The following is a 20,828-nucleotide window of genomic DNA, read 5'->3' as shown; positions in this document are numbered from 1 at the left end:
GATGCCTCTCTTTCTTCTCCACTCAACCCCATCCTAACAAATACCATCAAATGACTTACAGACATCTCTAGAACTTTAGATCATGAGAGTTCCTCCAGGTTAAATAGATATTTATGTAGGGTAAAAAGAAGAGTAATCTGGTGAAAAGTTCATGTCAGATTGTAAGGATCAAAAGTCAGCAGAAAATGGTGAATGGAATGGAGATTTGGAGTATCAGGAGTAGGGATGGAGGCTGGAGAGGGACAAAATGAAAGAGGAATCAATGGCAAGGCTGAAATTCAAGAGGCAAGAAGCATGCCAACACAGAGCTGGAGTTTGGCTTCTGTACAACTTCTGTAAGATGCTTACCTCCAAGTCAACTGTCATTAGACGGCACCAGGTTGTTTTGTATTAACTATATACTGAGAAATAAGACTAAACTTCTATTACAAAGTAATAAAGGTAATTCATGTTCCTCATCTTCAGAGGAAGAAATGCAACGTGCTATAAAAGGGAATCATTAAAACCCTTAATTGCTATGCCAGCATAAGGTACAATCCAAATGTCCTTAGACATTTCAAGCTATGTTTTCAAAGGACCCTTCCTCAGTGCTATGAAAAGTCTCATTTCCCCCTCATTTTGGGAGGGGGAAATAGGAAACAAGAAGTCTTGCTGGATAAATTGGGTATTTTTAACCCAAAGAGTAGGTGGGGCTGGCGTACAAATTTAGCCTTGTTCTGGTCTCATAGATCTCTGGACTCTGTCCTTGAAAGACAGGCCATGTTGCATATCCTCTCATCCCACTACACTCTTTGGTCTTTCCATGAATCGGTCCTCTTCTATCATTGCCTATTGTAAAGGCCAAAGATCAGAGAGAACACCCACTGAGAACTACCTGCCTAACCCCAAGATCAGCCATGCATGTGTTAACTCCAGCAATCCACTCTCTTGTTGCAACTAGAGTCCAGAGCTATAACCTTCTTGGAGTGATCTGCAAGATACACCTTCCAGTTTACCTGAGAAAGCATCGAAAGACTGTATCGTACAATAACACATTCTGCAAAGACCGAATTCCAGAAATGGCAAGTTCCTCTGACTGCCTTGCTCCTCTGCAAACCTTAGGCAATTACTTAGACATTGGCTCCTTCTGTTACAACTGCATATAACCCTCTCTTCAAAGCCAAATGTTAAAAAGCTTCATCCATATTAACCAGCTCCCCTTGGGAAGTGTTAATTGGAAAACCACATAATGATATCTGTTTGCTAGAGACAACATGTAACAGAGGCAGAAGTGACATAGCAAATGTATGACAGTGAAAACAGATCTCAGGTGCCTCAGCTAGCCCAAAACACAGACACCTGACCTCTGAGGAAGCAGGTGCATCCCAGCTCCCTAGGTGGGTACAGGGTGAATCTGCAAAATTGGACCCTCTCTGAGATAGATCTGAAGCCCCCAAACAGCAAGGATGGTGCACCCTCACTCTGCAGAATATCAGGCCAAGAGATGTGCTGAAAGGAGTCCCTAAGCCCCCTTGATGCTCTGTGCTCCTCCGGAACCCTTGCCCAGGTGCCACCTGCACTACTGAGCCTACAACAGTCCTATTGTGGGGGTAGGCGGGGTTTGCTGTGCACTCTGCTCCATTCTAGCCACTAGAGGGCAACAGAGTCCCATGCCTCAGGCTCCTCAGACTCTGGTTCCATCACCTGAAAGAGGAGTAAATTGTACACAAACACACTGCCATGTTCCTAAAATTGAAGGCTACGGTAATTATCCATGAAAATGAGGAACTCAGAACCTGCCACTTTGTAAGGTTGTCCGGGCTTTGCTTTATCTTGTCAACTTGTCTATTCCAGTTGGCCCACGCTGTAAGCCAGTGACCTTCGGAGTTCTGCATTTTCAAGGGTGAATTTTAAAGTCCTCCTCCTTCTACTGAAGCCAGCAGTCATAACCCACCACCCATAATTTCCTGAAATGGCAATATGCCAAGAGAGATCAACCATGGCCAGTGGTTGCGTCCTCTTGACTCATGGACACTGCTGTGGATCTTTTAAACCAAAACTATCCCTTTGTATGCACTTTGAAAGGACTCGAAAAGCTGGGAAAATACAGAGTTGGGTGGGATGGTGACAAAGGGAAGGTTTCTTTGAGCAAACTAGAAAAACCATCCCCAAATCATAATTGTATCATTAAAAATGCCCTCGGACATACCTAGTCTAACACCCCTTCTTCACAGAACTAAGGCCCAGAGAGTTTGGGACTTGTCTAAGGTCAAACTGTTTAATAGCAGATCCAATATGACCAAAGTCCCCTAAGTCCCTGGTATATTCTTTCTGTACTCTACAGAGTTTCCATGAGACTTTGTGGGACACAAGATGGGATTGGAGATAGAAATTGGAAAAATATACATCATTGTTTTGTTATGTCCTGCAATCAGATTCAGAAGTCCAGGAAGAAATAGCAAAGGTCTTTGGGTCATGAGAAAGATTTGTGTCAGTGACATATAGGGGAGGGTTCTTGGTTTTAGTTCCTATTAGCCAATAAATGCAGGGACTCTAGAAAAAACAAGACCCCCCACACTCAACCCAGGGAAATGGGGAAAGGATTCTTTAGTTTTTGTAACCATATGATTGTACCATCAGAAAAATGTAAGAAAATATTGTTTTGCTCCCCCTGGAAGAAATAGTATCTTATCTCAAATTATAGAAAGAAAATATTTCCTCTTCAAGGAATTTCAATGAACAGCTTTGAGGGGATTTTATTTCCAGGGTTCATTGACATATCCCAGAAGTCAGACCACTAAGCTCACACACCACCATCAGCATTATCAGGCTGATCCTGTGTACATTACAGCATCTCACCTTAGCCCCACAAGATCTTCCTCAGTAATGTACTGGTCTGGGTCACATGGTGGTTAAGGTGCTGCCCTTAGTAAACTTTTCTGAACTATCAGGGTCAAAACAAAAAAATTAAGAGCCAGGCACGGTGGCACACACCTGTAATCCCAGCTACTCAGGAGGCTTGAGGCAGGAGCATAGAGAGTTCAAGGCCAACTTGGGCAACTTAGAGAAACCCTCTCTCAAAATTAAAAATATAGACATACGATTTTAAATGAACTGGGGATAGAGCTCAGGGACAGAATTCTTGATGGCTATGCTCAAGGCCTTGGGTTCAATCCCCAGCACTGAAGAAACAAAGAGAGGAGGTAGCCAGGGTATCCTGGCTGTGCATGTGGAATCCTGGACTTTCCCATTCACCCAAAGTCAAACACCAGCCAACAGGTTTGCACTCCTCCTTGCTATTTGATCTTCAGTAGCTATCACCTGAGCTATTTTCTTTCAATTGTCACTTATTACTCTGTTTACACTGGAGCCTCAACAGTAGGAGGAGAGTAGTGACTATCTTAATGGAGTTGTTATGTTACCTCTAATGACAATGATGAAGCCAGGAAGTGAGAAAGGACACTTGAGTGCTAGAATGAGGGATTACACATCTCCACGTCTCCCTTTAATAATCCCCAGGTATACCACGGGCTGCTTTCCTATGAGGTCCCTTATAACTATTTCTGACCCTTTAAGACTAAGGTCCAGAATGCTAGTGGTTCAGCAAATGGATGTTGTCAGGGGCAGAAAAAAGATGGTTTGGGTTTATTAGTGATGTAAGAACCAGTAATGATACATTCACATAGTGCTTTTATGAAAGTCCTTTCACTTCTATGATCTCACAGAATTCTCACAGCAAACCCGAGAGGTGACTGGGGGAGACACGGCCACCTTCATTTTATGTATGAAGAAGTCACAGAACAGAGTTAACGAAGGCCTCCCCAGGTCGCACCAGGGCTCACGCCTCCCCAAGGAACTCACTTGCCTGAGATCAAGCTCTTCACCCCGCTTCACTACCAACAGCAAAGAACACCAGGAGAAAAAACATCCTGATAGAACCTTGGATTTCCACTTTGATGTTGGTTCTGAATCTGGAGATACAGTGTGGTCATAACCGCCAGGGCATGATATAAATTAAAGAGAAGGAATCAGAAAGCAGTTAGCATTAAGACTTCAACCCAGAGTTTCTTAAACTCAACACTGTTGACATTTGAGGACAAATAATTTACTGCTCTGTTCAGTGCGCCCTACGTGGTGAGAAGCATCTCTGGTCTCTACCCACTAGAGGGCAATAGCGCTCCCACACCCACCCAGTGTGACACGCGAAACGGGTTATAGGTATATAAAGTCGTTTCCAAGTCTGTAACACATCCTCAACCAAGATGGCCAAAGTTCTCTCTTGTGAGGTTGGACCTCATTCTTCCTCCTCCCAGAAGAACAATCTTGGAAGAGTTATAACTTTTGGAGCCTCGGTTTCCTTGTTTGACAAATGCAAATATCACCACCCACCTTCCTGGTTTTATGAGGAAGAAATATAAGATGATGTATGTATATAAAAGCTGAGTGTAGGGTCCAGGTCAAAGTAAGTGCCTATTACTACACAGTCTGTAAAAAAAAAAAAAAAAAAAAAAAAAGTCTTTGGGCCAATGGTGGATAACTGAGGTTGATCCCTCTTCCGGAAGAGTTTGCTTCAGCTGCTTTCTGGGTCTGCCTTTATACAAAGATGCCATCTCCCCACCTCAGCACCATAGCAGGGTGACCGTGTGCTTGGTGGAAGGGAGTGCCCTCCCCACATGGCACATCGGGCTATGTCAGCCCAGCCACAAGCTCTGCTTCCCTCTGGGTGGAAGAGCTCAAGTTGTCGTTCACTGATGGAATGTTTGTCCCTGTGACCTGCCCTAAAACATCACATTCAGGGACCTACCAGTCTCTACATGATCATTCACACTCACCCTTGTTAAGGTTCTTCTTTCTGTTTCTATAAACTCCTAACTTGTCCTGACTCAGCATTTTGTCCCTGTGGTGGCTTCTGATGGGAACAATTTCTCCTAAAGCTTCTCATGGCCATGTCCTTGACTTCACTGAGGACTTGGCTAAAATGCTACCTCCTTACAGGGGTTGTCCCTGACCACCAAACCAGAGTGGCCTCAACCTGCTCTATCCCCTTAGGTGCTTCATTTTCTACTGGTCTCTCCCTCAACAGCATCACAGAGCTTCCAGAGACCAGGGCCTCTCTTCTGTTTGCTACAGAAAACTGTGTCATGCCTGCAGGAGTCCAGAATATTTGTTGAATAAATGAATAAATGTCCTGCTCAGAGTATCACTCCCATGACCTCAGATGCTGGCAAACAGAAGGCACACAATGACTGTCTACTTAATTGACATGAAGAGTTTGGTGAGAACCTACTAGGATCCCTTCAAGTTGCTACACCTTCGAAGACTTGTCCTGGGAGGCCAGCTCTGTCCTTGAAGAGAAGAAAGCAGAACCTGCAGTGTCCTCTTGTATCCCTCAGTTCTTCATGACACATAGCAGGAATGGATCTCAAATAGGGAGACAGGAAGTGCACTCCTGGCCCAATTATGAGCCTAGACTTGCACTTAAGAGGGACCTCTGGGGAGGTCTATGTCGTTAAAGAAGCTAACCATTGGTTACCCTGGAAACTGTTCAGTGTGCGACACCTGCATTGGCTGTCATCATCATGACCTGGGCAGGTGGCCCTAAGGCTTCAAGCCTCATTTTGGGACACCTTTGCCCTCCCCTCTAAGTTAGCCTGACTGCAGAGCAGACATGAGTGTACAGTGCGTTCAGCAGTTGAAGGGCGGAGAACAGTAATGACGACGCAGAACCTGCCACCTAGTCATCACCCAGACCCTGACCCCTGACCTCCTGAGCTAGCCAGCCACCCGAGGCCTATGAAGCCCTTTGGAGACCCTGCCCTTCAGACGGCTGGGAGGCTACTCGCTCAGCCAGGAGGCCCGCCCTGCTCGCTGGCACTGCTGCTTCTGCATTTAGCCTGCTCTGCATTACCTCACTGCCAGCCAATCGGCGCCTCCCGGGGCTCAGCACACTCTCCCCTTTGCCACAGACATTGCCTCATGTCACTCTCTGCCCCTGGAGCTTGCTGCTGCTGCGTGCCAAGGGCCTGCTCTGAGCGGTGGGGGAGGAGAGAGTTGACCATTGGAACCACGGACTCCAGCAGCCGCTTTCCTCCAGGCCCTGGCCTGCCATTCGCATGGTTCCAGTATCCTGCACACGGAGACCCCTCTTACATGAAGTGGGGGCAGCAAGAGGGTCGAGCAGGGGTGAGGAGACACTGCAGCAACCTTGGCAGAATCTAAGCCCTAAATGACCCTGGGAGCACCAAGTGCACCTGTTGGTGAGATCAGGGGTGTGTCAAACCAGGCCACAGGGGGTGACAGTTCCCCCACTGGCTCACTCCCACACAAGACTACATTGCAACCACGGGCATCTCTGCTGGCAAAACAGAAGAGCAGACACTATTATTTAAGGAACTCAAAGGATTCTTCATGACCAACACATTCCCAAGTTGTTAAAGGGGGTCCAAGACCCCTCTTTACTCTCGGGAAAGCACGGTCAAGGTATCGTACGAGCTGGATAACCAGGTGCCACAAATCTGTTCAGCACGTGCTTGGGAGAGCTGACACACAGCAGGGACGCAGGCCAGGGAGAGAGGGGCCTTCTGCTTTCCAGCAGAGCTGCCCTTCCCCTGGGCCCCAGGTGGCTCGGAGGCTTCTCGGAGGGTCTCCGTGCTCATTCTAGTGGGAGACTTTTAGAGAAGGGTACTTTATCTTCATGTGGTCTCACTTCAAAGAGTTTTTCCTCCAGGTAGAGCTAGAGATGTTAATATATCTTTAAATAGAGAAGGTGGGTAGGGGACAGGATGGGGAACTATTATAAATCTTCACAGCGTGTTCAATATTTTACACAAACACAGCTATCCAGCAGCAATAATGGCTCCATAGATGTGCCGCGTGCATGTATTGTTAATAGCTTTCCATGCACCGAGGAGGAAAGTGTGGTCAGGGAACACAGAGGGAAAATACTAATGAGGAGAGAAATCAGATGATTCAAGACCCCCTCCATACAATGCCTCTGTGCACAAATGAAGGGTTGGGGTCACTTCCTGCCAGCATCAGACCTTGGCCTTCCCCAGTGGATTTCCCTTCCACTTTGCAACCCTAGACAACATCCCCGACAGGTCACACAAGTCCTACTATAGATCACCTCTCATGACCTGTCAGTCCCTTTCTGGGTGGAGGGATTTGTGTTTGGATAGTATTTAATTCTCTAGTCTCCTGTTGTCACATACCATGCCCAGCAGGGTACTATCATAAACACATTCATCAGAAAACCAGTTAAATTAGACTAGAACAATGGGTCTGTTGCACATTGAGCAGACTGCACAACAGCTGAGCCAATCTGCTACATTTAAAGTGCTAATAAAATTTTATGGAGGCAAAGAGGTTGTGGCCTAAGAGCATCAAAAGGAAATTGATCCTGGTGTCAACCTTAGACAACCGAGGTATCCTCTCAGCTTTCAGCCTTCAGTCAAGGCACAAGAATGATACGTCTTTCCTTAGTAACCACCACAGAGAGACCTGAAAAGTGGCAGAAAAGAGCAAAGAACAGGGAAGGGAATAATGTGTGAGTAACCAAAGCCATGTTATGTCAAAGGACTCATGATAATGTCTTCTTGAATCACCCGTGTTTTAGTCAACTTTGTGTCACTGTGACCAAAAGACCTGTGAGGAACAATGTAGAGGAGAAAAAAGCATACTCATACCTATCATTTTGGGGTCTCAGTCTGTAGATGGCTGACTCCACTGCTCAGGCCCAAAGTGAGGCAGACCACCATGGCAGAAGGTTGGGGAGGAGGAAAGTAGCTCAGGTCATGGCAATCAGGAAGCAGAAAGAGCTTTAATCACCGGGGACAAAATATAAACCCTAGAGCCATGTCCCCAGTGACCTACCTCCTCCAGTCACTCTCCTCCAGCCTACAGTTACCACCTGGTGAGCCCATATTTATGGATTAAAGCACTGATTAGTTTAAGCCTCTCATAACCCAAGTTTAGAGGTGAACCCATCGTTCACCTCTAAACTTTCTTGCAACATCATACACATGAATTTATATCTACCTCATATCTAAACCATAACAACCCCCATGACCAGAATTATTGTCTAGTGGTCCCTTCTTTTGCATCAAGCCAAAGTCTCTATAATCAATAGTACAAGACAAGCTAAGCCCTCAAAAGGGGTTAAAAAGAAATTACTTGCCATCAGCGCCTTCAAAAGCAACAAGATTTTTTTTTTAATGATGCAGTTAGTTGAAAAGCTTCATGCCCACTTTGCAAAGCTGATTTATTTTCGGCCTATTTTAAAATTTTTCATTTATTAACCTAAAGGATAATGCACACATTTTCAAGACCTGGTTAAAAAAAGAAACTTATTACATAACTGTAATAGGTCTGGCACCTATTGTTGCCATGAACAAACTGGACATCTCATCTCAGAGAAGTGGAGTCAGAGGTCTGAGGCCTAGGTGTTCTTTCGGAGTGGTCAACCAGTCTTCTTTCTAGATAAGAAGGGCAGAAAAAATGCTAGAGGTCAAAGGCATAACTCTACACATTTCATATAGAAAGAGGGATCACTGCTTCTGAACCATTAGAGGAAGAGAGATGGGGCCTGAGCCATAATACTCTGTCTCCTCTTCCCTTTTCTTTCAAATAACATAAGCGTAGAATCTGGTGTCCACTCTTAAAGGCACTGGGTGGAGGTTGGTCAAACAGCCCATGCACAGCAATGAACCAGGTAAACCCCTGTGTTGCAAGACCACTGGGCACAACTCCAAGCTCAACAGGCTACTCTAAGGAAGAACAAGGTAAAGATCTAAATTCTCTCAGGACTGTAACAAAAACACTGCCTCCTACAACCAGAAAGGGTCTTTCCAGTCTATTTTCCTGTTACTACTAAAGAAACTGTAGGTTTCAGAGAGTCAGGGATTGCCCAGGCCCACACATAGGGCTGAGTTGAGGCTGGAACTCACATCACCTATTTCTTCCTCCAGTGTCCACTATTCTATGCTACTCCCACTGTGACCCACAGACCAGCAAGGACAGCACAGGGAAGCTGGTTATCAATAGATTTTTGGATCCCTGTCCAGGGAATGGGATGGGAATGTACAAATCACTGAGATCCCCAGGTGGTGATATACACACTGACGTTTGTGAAGCACAGTCCTACCCACCACTGTCCCTGTGCAGAGACAGGGGATATTTCTCAGGAGGGAATCTGCTCATGGTGCAATTGACCTTTCTACTCCCACAGGTTTTCCTGCTCTGAGCTTGTCTCTGGAATGCTCTGGTGGAGACCACAGCTCACCATCTCCAGACTTACTACAGAGAAGCTGACCTCCAGATTACTGGTATGCTAAGGCATTAGCAATTAAACTCAGAGGTCTGTATGCATTCCTATCCCCTTCCCCCTGTCCCTTATTTTTTTCCTTGTATACCTAGAATTGACTTCTCTAATGACAATCTCTACCATTTTTCCATCCCCCTTTTTTAATCCACTACAATTCACTATCTGTAGAGGAAACAGATTCATTCTCTATGCCCTAACCCAAGCAAGCTTTCCTATATATTTAATAAATATATAGTGTCTTTGCTCTCAATGAAGAACCTACTCAAGTTCTCTTTATGAATGGTCTAGCTTTGGTCCCCAGCCCCCACTGTTTATGCAAAGAAATTTTTCTATTTTCAAAATGGTTTCCAACAGATATTCCTTGGAACATTCAGTCATGATATAAGAATCATATTCTTTTAGTTTCCACAAATCATTTGAAGCAAGAAGGGAATTGTGTTCAACTCCCACATTTTAAAGGAAAAGGGAGTGGGACAGTTGTCTCTGTGCACCAGGACCAATAGTGAGGTCAACACTTTTGCAGGCCCCACAGTGGGAGCACATTGTGATGCAAACGTCCAACCTTCATGAATCCTTTAAGAGAAATGACCCATTTCCACACCAGGAAAAGCACCAAGAAACAGCAAAGACCCTGGCAAGAAACAGCTCCTGACCCTGGCAAGGGACCCTTAACAAACTTGGTCCTGAGTTACTTGCTTGACTCCAAATCCTTTGATCATACACCTTGATTCTTTCTCTAATTTTAACATCCCTTCCTCCCTTGGATGAGAAGCTCAGCACCATTTGTCACCATTTGTCAAACAATTCTTCCGTTTCCTGGCTTTGTTGCCATTGGCTTCCCTGCAGTATCTATCAGAAGTGAGTGCAGTCTAGCCCCGGGACAGTTTCTCAGCCCAGGTAGAAGGGCACTGCTTCTGACCCATGCATGTCTTGGCCCAAGGACAAAACCTGTATTTGTAAGACTTTGTATTTCTCCCAAGATGCTGACAATCCAGCGAAGGAAGCAAGAGAATACACACCCACAGTAAATTTAATAAATCTGCAGATGATAAGAGGCAAAGGGAATCTCAGCAATAAGTGCTATCAGAGGCCTGAGGTAAGAGGGCTCATGAGGACTAAAGTCTTCAGTGACTTCATGGGGGAGTCAGGCATAAAATGTGTTTTAAAGGGTGGGTAGGATTGTGATAGAGAGGAGGTGACATGAACTCTGTTAGCAGGAGCTTACCTCAGGCAGGCATGAATCCTACAGGAATAGCTCTTGGCATTCTCATTTGGGGTAAGGAGGCACTCAGACTCAGCAAGGTGAGCAGCCTGCTTACAGAAGCAGATGTCCCTCTGGAGCTCAATGGTGGTGGGCTTCTTGGGGACTTCCTGGGAATGGCTGTCACCATTGAGGTCCAGAATGGTCTTTACCAGAATTCATGTGCCTGCCTAATTGAGGGTCTGGATGTAGCCTGCAAGTGGAGAAATAGAGACTCTGGTCCCTTCCAGGTGCCCACAGGTTCCAACCAGGTGTGTTATCCAAATACTTGGCATCCCCTGCATCTCCAAATGCACCAGATTCTCAAGCAGTGAGAAGAGCCAGGACACCACCTGATACACACTACTCTGCCTTCCACAGCTACATTGAGGATTGTGGTGGAGTTATCACTGCATATTCTAGGCTTGCTCCAACATTTTCTATGGTGAACATCAGCTTACCATGCACATTCTGAGGCATGACAAAAAGTACAACCTGGTCCCAAGGTCTCTGAGCCAAGGTAACTGGATGTGGGGGAAACCAGGGACCGAGGAGCCAACCTCTAATCCTACAGGAGCCATATACCTTGGATGTACCTTAACGGATACCTTGTGGATGTATATGGTGCTGAGTTTCCATTTGAACTATTGTTTGGACTTAGTTATATTGCTACAAGAAAGGAAAGGCAGGCATTACCATCCTGATCCAGAGAAGCCAATGACTTGCCTAATTCCATGTGGTCACTTAGTGGCAGAGTGAAGTCTAGAATTCAGGGTTTTTCACATCTGTCCCCATGTACTCTCACCAAGTCTTCATTAGGAACCCAATGGAAGAGTAACAGCAGTAACAAAAGGGCATATGACAAGGGGCATCTCACAGTTAGTCATTACATCTTATCTGAAGGAGCAGTAATTTACACATGAATGGATGATGTCAGTTGAAATTGGTGTCTTTAGGAAAATTTGTATGTAAATAACATATGCAAAAGCAGAAAAGTATAATATGATGGGAGAGAACATTCAGGAGAACTATGGAGTCATGAAAGTGGAACGAAAATCTTGCATTTACTCAAAATATCAACTATTCACTGCTTCAAAACATCCAGAACATGATTAGAATAAAGTATAAGAACCCAAACATTGTGCTTGAAAATTCAGATACAGAAGCATATATTTAAAATAAAATCCATCCCTCAACTCTTCATTTAGTTATTTACCCTTATGTTTACTTACTTACTTTGCTTACTACATTATTGACCATTTGGGTTATCTTAGTCTTTGTATAAAATTGTTAATAATAAAATATTACAAAGTGATGGGATTCATACTAGACAATAACTGTTGATAATCAAAGATGAAGAAGAAAACAACCAAAACATTTTTTTAAAGCTGGTAAACAACACAAAAACCTTAGGAAAAAATACCAAAGGCCCAACATCTAACATAGTAATAATTATCTTCATGATTATGCTCTGAGTCTTTAAGAAAAAGTTAAAATATGGTTGATATCCTTAATGATTTTTAAGAAAATAGGGAAGCATTAATTCATTTTGCAAAGATGATTGGCAGATTAACTAGGATTAAAAAGAGTTTGAGGTGTATAAAATGACAAAGTTTGAAAAATTCCCTAGCAGGAACTTTTAATTGTTCAAAAATGGGGATTTTTCAGAACAATCTTTAGAGGAGTGGTTATCAAATTTTAACATGATCAGAAGCACCTGGAGGACTTATTTAACTAGTGGGTTGTCCATTTCATTTAATCTTCACAATAATCTACTTTGGTATCCCATGACTCTGTAGGAGGAAAATAGATTTCAGAAAGGTTGAACATCATGTCAATTACACCCCATGTAATTGACATCAAACATTGTCAATTACATGGGGTGAAGGTGGTGCTGTTTTTCCATCTTAAGTTTCCACATGATGCTGATGCTGTTGGTTCATGGATGGCACACTGAAAAGAACTGGTTTAGAAACTAACTACAGAAAGTGGCAATAATAGGAAGGAGACAATAACCAGTACAAATGAATGCCAAAGGTCAAATTCTCTTTCATAAGCTTTCCAAAACAACAAGACCTCTCCTGGGTTCCCGTGACTCTTGGCCAGGAGAAAATCTACTGCCCTAAATGCAAAGCCTAGCAGGTGGTTGCAAAGGTTTCCATTCCCTATTCAAGCTTCAGTCTCAGGATCTTAGAGGAGACCAATTGCCCTCTTCAAGCTTCAAATTACCCCCATCCAAGACTCTTCCCGTTAGAAAACATCCAGGCCTCAGTGGGATATCAAGATCCTTCTCCAGCATCAGGGGCATGTTGTATAATTCTGCTGGCAAGCTCTGCCAACCAATGTTGTCACAGGCACAACCCTGCAGGAGCCTATAAAATCCTGATACACAGAATGTGTTGACATTAGTAATCTCATAAAGATGGATTTGCCGTTTGCTCAAAAGCTTTCAGTAAAGACTGTTTGTCAAAGATAGGAGGTAAAAGCAGATGCTGGAGGGGCAGAGCTCTCCTTCAAGGTCCTCTTGAGGGAGAGGATGCACAAACAGGGTCAGGGTGGAGAATGTGACTCACTTGCTGCCTCCCTCCTGGGTGCCCTGAACACAAGTCATAAGGCTTACTTGATCAAGGGGTGTTATGTTTTGTATGTGAGGTGTCCTCCAAAAGCTCACATGTGAGACAATGCAAGAAGGTTTGGGGGAGAAATGATTGAGTTATAACCTTAACCTAATCAGTAAATTAATTCCTAATGGGATTAACTGAATGGTAACTGGAGGCAGGTGGGGTGTGGCTGGAGGAAGTGTTTCACTGGGGGCATGGTTATGGGGTATATACTTTGTATCTGGAGAGTGGAGTCTCTCTCTCTCTGCTTCCTGATCATCCTGTGAGCTGCTTCCCTTCCATCACACTCTTCACCATGATGTCTTGCCTCACCTTGAACTCCGAGGAATGGAGCAGGCTGTCTATGGACTGACACCTCTGAAACTGTGAGCCCTCAAATAAACTTTTCCTCCTCTACAATTAATTGTTCTGGTTGGGTCCTTTAGTCACAGCAGCAAAAAAAAAAAACTGACTAAAACAAGAAGAGTGGGGATGATCATCAGACACCCTGAAACATGTCTCTACTACACAGCTGAGGCTGAGCACCACAGGCTAAGCAAGCAGAAATGGGTGCAACGGGAGCACTTACTAGGCACCTAGTGCATGAGAGGCACACCTGTTTATCACAGGGCATCTCGCTTGGTCTCCATGACTCTGCTACTACTGTTGTGCTCCCAGGTGAAGACCCCTGCCCAATGTCACCTATTATGTCTTCACTGATGGAAACCCTCACACTGACTCCCCTCCAGTACTGAGCTTTTGGGGATCTTCTTCCCCTCTGGCCAGTCCTGCTTCTTCTTCTGCTATAGCCCTCTCATCCCCTGAATATCCAAACCAAAAGTTAGCACCCCTTTATCTGTCAAAAGCCACATAGTAAATCATGTTGGCTTGGCAGATCCTAGCCTTTATCACAATTCCCCAACTCTGCTGGAGTAGATCAATAGCAGTCACACACTATAGATAATGGAATGTAAATGAACGTGTTTCAATAAAACTTCATTTACAAAAGGAGAAAAAATCTGGCACTGTCTACCACCCCCCTCTACCTGTAGAAGGGATCAATCCTTTGGCCTTTATTTTCAACATCTCTGTCCTTCTATCCATTATCAGGCCTCTAAATGTGTATGCTGGGCATATATGTTAATGATCCCCAAATGCACAACTTCAGTCCAGACTTGGCCTCTGCTCAAATCCTATACCTACAACCACCTGATTCACATCGCCATTTGGTGATCTCATAGACACTGAAATGCTACAGGTCCATAGCTGAACCCCTCATGTTAACCTTTCCCCCAAACTCACTTCTATCTAAGCATTTTCCATCCCAATAAAAAAATTTCATTGTTCCAAGTGCTCAAACCACAAACCTTGATAATAAGCTTGGTGTCCCCCTCTCACTCTGTTTCATTCATGCCCCAGATTCAATCACCACCAATCCTGTCCAATTTGGCTTCAAAATAGACCCAGAATCAGACTTCCTCCACCACCAACCCCACAGTTCAAGCCACCTGAATTATGACAAATCTCCTAACTCGTCTCCTTGCTCCCTACCTTGGTCCCTGTCTCTCCAACTTAGGAAGAGAAGCAGCCATGGACGGTTTAGATCAGAGCATATTGCTCTGCTCAGATTTGTCCATGGCTCTACCTCATGCCAGTTCCTCTGTCCCCTGGGCTCTTTAAAGCTCTAACCTCATCTCCCCTCTCAGCCTTTTCCCCCTGTCCCACACGCATAGACCTGTCCTGTGCCTCCAACTGACTGCTCTAGAGATGCACAGACTGTCTGGGATCATCTCCCCTGATGTTCCTTTGACTCATTCAAAGGATGTCCTCAAGTATGAGCTCATATTTAATTTCAACACTGAGTCCTTTTCCTGAACTTCTATATAAATTAATTGCCCCCCTCATTATCCTTATTCTTTATATTTTTTTCCTCCATAGCCCTTGTCACCAGATAATGTATTTAGTTGTTTATTTGCTCTTGTCTATTCTCCACTATGGGATGCCTGCCCCATGAGACTAGGACTTTGTTTTGCTCACTGCTTAATCCCCGAAGCTACAGCCAGACCCTCCATGGAGTGGGCATTCAGGGTTCTTCAAAACGAATAAATGAACACATCCCAAAACAATACAAAGACCTTGTATTATCATTTAACCTACAACTACTCTCCCAAATAGGCCATGCGTTGTACTGATGAGGAAGCTGAGATCCAGAGGTGGCATGACTTGCTGAAAAACACAAATTACGGATGATCTGATGCCAGCACACCGTCTTTCTGATTGGAGGTCCAGCCGGCCTCTCACGCAGAATATAAAATACATAAATTCCCTCCAGTGATTGCATCCAGGGAGAAAAAGGTTTTGTTAGAGTTATTTCTGTATCTGAGAAGATGATTCCCAAGGCAGTACTTATCCAGTTATTCCACCAGTGTCCATCCATATCACAAAGAAAGTACGTGCTGTTTGGTCCTGGTTGAGAACAAGAGAGATGAGCAGAGCTGGAGGAGAGCTGGTTGAGGAAGCAGAAAGACTGTGTCCTTGAGTCCTGTCTCCTTCATCTTAAGCCACAATCTTCAGCCTTTGGGACCCTGGTCTTTTGAGAACATTGAAAGTTTGAAGGGTTACCACAGAGAAGTTGCATTTTAGATCCATTGGTATAGAAAACACTGATGATAAGAAGTGAATGGAAATTCAGTATCACTCTTTCAGGAGTTACTTTTATACTTTTATTAATTTTCTCCATAATTTTATTAGTGCATTATGATTGGATGTAACAGTGGGATTCATTTTTACATATTCATACATGAGTTTCTATTGGCCAATCTCAATCATGTCTATAAACATCTTCAGAAGATTAAAAAATACTACATTCATATACACAGACAACCCATATCTCAGCATCCTCTTCTCAGGGAGGTGGTGTGATACAGTGATTAGCAGGGTTAGCTCTGCAACCAGACAACATGGATTACAATCAGGGTCTCACCCCTATGAAGCATCTAGACTACTTTCTCCATCCCTCTGGATCTCAGTGTCCTCACCTATAAAAGTATTAGTATGCTATGGTTGTTGAATGTAAAAAGTAACTGGGCACAGTGGCACATGCCTGTAATCCCAGTAGCTTGGGAGGCTGAAGTAGGAGGATCATAAGTTCAAAGCCAGCCTCAGCAACTTGGCGAGGTCCTGACTCAAAATAAAAAATAAAATGACTGGGGATGTGGCTCAGTGGTTAAGGGCCCCTGGGTCAATCCCCAGTTTAAAAAAAATAAAAAATAAAAAATAAAAAGCAAAGTGAATGTATGCAAGTCCTTAGAACAGCCTGGAACACACTCAAAACTCAGTGTATGGTTACTGTATCATTGGCATACAATGTGCTGTTGGAGAAGGTCCATAGCCCACCTGTAGCAATCTTCCAGCCCCAGAGAGGCCAAACCCTACAGCCTGAGAAACACTACCCTAAAGACATGATTATAATAAGTAAGGGCAGGAAGGGATTAGAATCATACACAGCTTTAAAAACACCCTGTGGAGTCCTATTTACTCACTGTGCACACCATGGTCCAGAAGGGCTTTGGAGGTGTTCTGCTAATTTACCACAGGCACATCCAGAACCAAACTCTATTTCACTTCTAATTTCTATAGACTCAGATTTCTACCACTATGCCCATTAGAACCCAATTCTGTTATAACAAAACAATGATAGTTGTCCCCTGGGGTTTATTATGAAGATATTTTATATCTGTATGTAACCAATAAAATGTTTATAAGTTGAGTACTTATGACTCCATTTCAGTGGTAAGTGGTGGTAATGTTTTTTCAAGAAGGTTGATACTTTTTATTTTAAATAGATGTAAAGTGTCCCCCAAAAGCACACATGTGAGACAATACAAGAAGGTTCAGAGGAGAAATGATTAGGTTGTGAGAGTCTTAACCCATCAGTGAATTAATCCCCTGATAGGGATTAACTGAGTAGTAACTGAAGTGGAAGGGTGTGACTGGAGGAGGTGGGAATTGGGGGTGTGGCCTAGGGTGTATCTGTATCTGGGGAGTGGAGTTTCTCTGCTTCCTGATCAAAATGTGAGCGGCTTCCCTCTGCCACACTCTTCCTCCATGATGTTCTGCCTCACCTCGAGCCCCAAGGAATGGAGCCAGCCTTTTATGAACTAAGACCTCTAAAACCGTGAGCCCTCAAATAAACTTTTCCTCCTCTATAATTGTTCTGGATGGGTCCTTTTAGTCACAGTAGTGAAAAAACTGACTACAACAATAAATGAACTTTATTAACAGTTATGGAAATACAAAAAGAAGGATATAATCACCCAGTTTCCCTTTCCCCCACCCACAACTCTATTAAAATCTTGATGGATATTAGGAAGGATGGATCTTTTTGTTGTTGTTAATGAAGTATGATTAAAATTTTACTTTTTATTGGTTCTGCTTAGTTATATATGACAGTAGAATCATTTTGATAAAATTATACAAGAATGGAATATATTGTATTCTAATTAGGACCCCATTCTTGTGGGTGGGTATGATGGTGGGGTTCACTTAGGTATTTTCATATATATATATATATATAGGAAAATTATGTTAGATTTATTCTACAGTCTTTAGGAAGGATAAATCTTATTCCCACTTTCTGGCTTGTCATCTTCCTGAGAACATCATGGCTTCGGAATTTTGTGAGAACGGATCTCCTAAGCTGTGATGGATTTGTCCAATGGCCCTCAGTGGGCCCCAGAGGTGGCAGGGAGGGAGAGTGCCTCCCCCATGTGGATGTTAGTTTCCCAGAGGCCCTGATCTGAGCTACGGGGTGCCCTGCAGGAGGGTCACAGTGTATCTCAGCACCATTCTAGCAAATCCCATGTGTGGGGGAAAAAAAAAAAAATGGAGCAGTGCACACAAGTTTGTGCACTCAGATATTCTCTAGAAGCAACAACCTGAATATACGATGGCTGCTATCTCTTCAGAACAGACTGATTATATGGGGTAACTCAGACCTTCTTTGCATTGTATTTATTCATTTAATAATCACTTATAGAGAGCTTCCTATATCATGCATCGTGCAGTTAGGTCATTCCTTAATAATAATGTAGAAAGACATGCTGCTTGAATGTAAAGATAAAGAATCAGCATGGCTGCTTCTCTCCTGGGGTAGTAACCCAAGCAGTAGTGGAAGAAAAGAGCAGAGGTGGGAAAGCATAAAATTGCAGATGTGCTTTCAAAAAGTGCAGTGCAAGCTGACAGCTGCTTAAAATCTCCCAGACTCCCTAAACTCCAGATCTCCAAAAGCACAAAGTATCTCTCTCAAGACCTATGGATTCAGAGAACCATCCTCAAACCCTGAATTGCCTCTCACTGGTGGGAGACACTTGTCTTCCGTATCCAAGCCTTACAGAGCCTAGAGAGCAGCATCAAGGAGGATATATGAAAATCAATAAGAACCTTATAGAGGACAGATATGAGATCAAAGAATGATGCTAACCAAATTTAATAAAGAGGTACTAAGAACACGTAAGCCCTACTGCAGTTGTTTCTGGGTTGGACTAAAGATGTAGGCAAAATGTGAATTGCAATTGGTGTGTGCATATTTGAAGTTGATTCCCACTCTTTCTTCTTAGCTTCTCATGCTCTAGAATAACCAGCAAGCATGGATTATAGGATCTAGCCAATTGCAAATTCTCAGTGCATGTGTGTACATAATAAAATCACCACCAGAGCAAAGCACAGGAATGTCAATATTTCCATCTCTGTCTCCAGAGAAGAATATATATGCCAGGTGTGGTGGCTCACACCTGTATTTCCAGCAATTTGGGAAGCTGAGGCAGGAGGATCACAAAATTTGAGGTCTCTGCAACTTAGTGAGAACTTAATCTCAAAATACAAAATAAAAAGTGCTGGGGATGAAGCTCAGTGGTAAAGTAACCCTGAGTTCAAGTCTCAGTATTGCAGAAAGGAAAAAGAAATATGTACTCAAGTAGAAAAAAAGTAATTAAAAGATATCTGAATGTAGACATTGAGACAGTGCCATGGTCTCAATGTTTCCCAAAATTCATGGGTAGAAATTTATTTGCCAATGTGTCAGTATTAAGAAGTGGGACCTTCGGAAGGTGATTGAATCATGTGAGAACGGTCCTGATGATTGAGACTAGGTGCTGTATAACTAGTCTAAAGGGAACCGGCAACCACCCCTTTAGTTCTCCTGCCATATAAGGACACAGTGCTGATCCCCCTGGAGGATGCAGCAATGAGGAAGCCAAGAGCTGAGAGCAGCCCTTACCAGCAGCTGATCTTGAACTCCTCAGCCTTCAGAACTATGATAAATAGATTTCTATTATTTATAAATTGCTCAGTCTATGGTATTTTGTTAGAGCAGTATGAATGGCCTCAGGCAAGAAGTAAGAAGCAAGATCAGTTAGACCAAGTGTCAAGTCCTTGGTTTATGCCAGTTAGGAGCTTTATCAAGCAGTTCTCTAAGCCCTGATTTTTTTTACCTTTAAAAATGGGGTGAATTATAGCTAATCCACATGACTAAGAAAAATCATAAGACATCTTCTTTTATAGAGCACCTGGCATATGGTAGAGACTTTAAATGCTAGCCATCATTCTTTTGGTAGAACAGTGTCATGGTAAGTGGTCAAGGATAAGCACAACTTTCTCCCTTTTAAAGGACTGAGGATGTAAGCATTCTGATATTCAGATCAGGTAACTCTAGCAGAAGGGGACTAAAAACAGGTCTTTGGGCCCCCAGCCAGACCTGGATTGGCCCCAAGGCAGAGGAACAACTTTCTTCTGCATAGTGATCAAAGCTGCCAGTAAGAACAGTGCATACAGAATAAGGGGTTCAAGGAGAATGCAGGCAGAAGGGCACTGTTTGAAATCATTTGCACAAACATTTCCCACAGATGTACCTCCAATGGGCCTGTGATGGGCACTAAGGGGAACCCAAGGAGATGGACCCTGATCTGCTCCATATTAGGAATAGGGTCCCTTGTTGCAGAACACTAAATCAGATACTGATGGTGAGGGAGAAGGACACTCGAGGTGAAAGGAGATCAGCTGAGTTGGAGATCAAGAGAATTTCCCAAGGGAACCAACTGAAGAACACTTGAAAGAGGAGAAGTGGGCCCACCATCACAAAGGAGCCCAGGGTCCCCTGAGGACAAGTGCTAAGCAGCAGTGGCAAAGGGTAAGTGGAGGATAGTCATGCAAACTGACGCTCATGAGACTGGCAGTCCCTGAATTCAGGAGTCTAACAGCCTTCCAGGAAGACACTTGCGTGCACTTCAACAGTTGCCAAGGTGGCCCCACCTCCCACATTCAACAGTGCCACCAGGGGCTTTCTTGATCCTTCTCTAGGACACAGCAACTCAGAAATGACAGCTGAAATATGAAAGATTCTTTTATACAATTCAGTTGCCAATCCAACATGGGCATGGCAGTTAACAGAGACAGCAACTAATATTCAAAGACACTTTGAATATTACCAGGTAATCTAACTTTACCAGGCATGATTTTTAATGTTTTCATATTATTAAGTCATTGAATCCTTCCAAAGGCCTGTGAGGTAGACACTATTCTACTCTTACTGTAACTTTCTAGAAGAAGGGATCAACAGAGAGAGGTTAACTAAGGAGCTGGGATAACCTTGAAGACCTTTTTGACAAATGTACATGGCTGTCATTCACCA

The 20,828-nt window shown here is 43.7% G+C and overlaps 1 protein-coding gene across 9 annotated transcripts in view; it reads right to left on the bottom strand.

Moving 5' to 3' along the window:
- Positions 1–20,828, bottom strand: part of Nrxn3 (neurexin 3) — a 1,546,128-nt gene that overhangs the window by 1,138,625 nt on the left and 386,675 nt on the right. The window lies entirely within an intron of this gene.

The sequence above is a fragment of the Sciurus carolinensis genome, chromosome 2 (genome assembly GCF_902686445.1).
Source record: "Sciurus carolinensis chromosome 2, mSciCar1.2, whole genome shotgun sequence".
NCBI classification, from domain to species: Eukaryota; Metazoa; Chordata; class Mammalia; order Rodentia; family Sciuridae; genus Sciurus; species Sciurus carolinensis.
Note: the sequence above shows the minus strand (reverse complement) of the source record. Positions and strands in the feature narration are given on the sequence as shown.